Source organism: Leptosomus discolor, chromosome 2 (genome assembly GCF_034619465.1).
Source record: "Leptosomus discolor isolate bLepDis1 chromosome 2, bLepDis1.hap2, whole genome shotgun sequence".
Taxonomy (NCBI): Eukaryota; Metazoa; Chordata; class Aves; order Leptosomiformes; family Leptosomidae; genus Leptosomus; species Leptosomus discolor.
This window is the reverse complement of record NC_141392.1, coordinates 124261422-124263460: the sequence shown is the minus strand read 5'-3', so window position 1 is coordinate 124263460 and position 2039 is coordinate 124261422.

Genomic DNA, 2039 nt, shown 5'->3' with positions numbered 1-2039 from the left:
GCCTTGAGCTAAAATGATACCTTGCAGTTCCCTGGCTGAAAAGGGAACTCCAGCTACTCTCACTTACTATCCTGGCAAATAACACCATTCAGGATCGCACAAAGTTCTCTTCCACCAATTTGCGTGTTGAACAGCAGGAAAAGCTCGCTTAATCGATCATGTGCTGTTGCATGACAACTAGATCTTCTAAGCAAAGCAAAGCCTGGTTGCAACCTGGAAGGGAGGCTGCCAAATTAAAATGAGCTTGCTGCAGGAAATGCTGGGGCTGATTCAGTGACCAAAACTTCCCCACCAGCTGTGTTGTCAGTGCCCAAAGTGGTGTGGAGTCCTGGGTACAGATGGATGGGATCTGTAAACTCAGGTTAAAGACATGCTCAGAGAAGTTTGGGTGCTGAAAAACTTTTGATTGCGGGAGGAAATGTGTATAGGGCTATCCTGAAATATTTCACAAGTTCCTTCCATTTTGCTCACTTTATCCGTGAAAATAAAAATGAGGCAGAAGGGAGAAGATATTTCAAAAAAATAATGCCTTAAAATATTGGGATACCTTTGTTAAAAACCTCATTTCAGAGTCCTAGTTTTTGAAATATTAGATATGTGCTAGAGAGAAAAAAAAAAGTTACTTTTACTGGAATATTTTTTCCCAGAAGTCTGGTTTGCTGGAAGCTTTTCTGAACACTTCTGTTTGAGTGTGGCTATCATGACAGTGTCAGACTGACATTTGGGGGAACTGACTAACCATACATGTCCCTGGACCTCTAGTCTCTGATCCTCCATGTTCATTGCAGACCTTGAGGCATTTTGGCAAGAAGAGGAGTCAATATGTCTTTGCTCCGCTACGAGTATTCAGGGTTTGGGTTGTTCGGGGGTTTTTTGGACATGTAGCCCACACCTTTCAATGCCTTTGCTTCAAAGCAGGGGCTGGGGCAGACTTGGTGCTGGATGGTGTAGATACTTATTATACTCATGGCAACATCACTTCAGTGATGCTGGCTTCAACTGCTCCCTACTTTCTCAGGGGGCTGAGCAGTCTGAATTTGCCATGGTTTGGCTATCTTGGCTACCCAGACCTGGTATTATGCTAGAATTATTGAGCTGAAATTACATTTCTAGGCTGCAAGTTAAACGAGCCCTCAAGCAGAAGTATGGAAAACCATGGAAAGGGTTTGAATCACTTGTGTCTAGTGAACCTTGAGGTGTCCAGGAGCTCTGAAACATGCATATGGGGTTGGGAAATGTAATCCACAATGTATGGGAGACCCACATCTTGTGAGAACCCAAGGCACATCAAAAGGTACTAGGGCATTGCACATGGACAACTGAGTCAAGCCCTAGGCCTACAATTTACAGGCAGGATGGATGCAAGCTACATATTTGACTCTCTAAGCTTCTTGCAGTCCTCCAAAGCATCTCAGGAGGTCCCATGCCTTTGTGGACAAGTTGAGAGCGTGGCTGTGCTGCTTAAGGAGAAACAGTGGGACTGGTACCATGCAGATAGCTACCGCCTCTGTGTGCTGCTTTTGTTGCAGGGCAGGGACATGACCTACAGAAAGCACTGAGCAGAGAAAATATGGCTTGTTCTTGGACTATGTGACCCTCTTGAAGCCCTGGTACCCCTGCAGAGCTCAGCACAGCAACATTCCCCCAGGATCTCCCCTCTTTGACCCTCCAGCAACATCACTTGGCTCTGGAGCAAGTCTGCTCGATGACAGCAGGGGATCTCTGCGTTGGAGAAGGGACATATGCAAAGCAGTCATTTGTGCCTAGTTTTTTTCTGGTGACTTCTAGTGTCTGTCTGAGCATCACCTGGAAAGCGTGAAACACCACAGTTGTATGGGAAAAGACACTATGGGGTTCACAGGTCCAAGGCGGAAGGACGACTGTAGATGGGATGATTTTAGACTCTTCTCTCCACTGTCCCATTGCCCTGCATTGCCATCTTCTCCAACATGAATAAGAAAATTGTTTTGTCCCTCAGTGCCTGCCACTTTTCCTAAGAGCAGTCTCATTAACAAAAAAATTCTGGTCTTCCTTCCAGG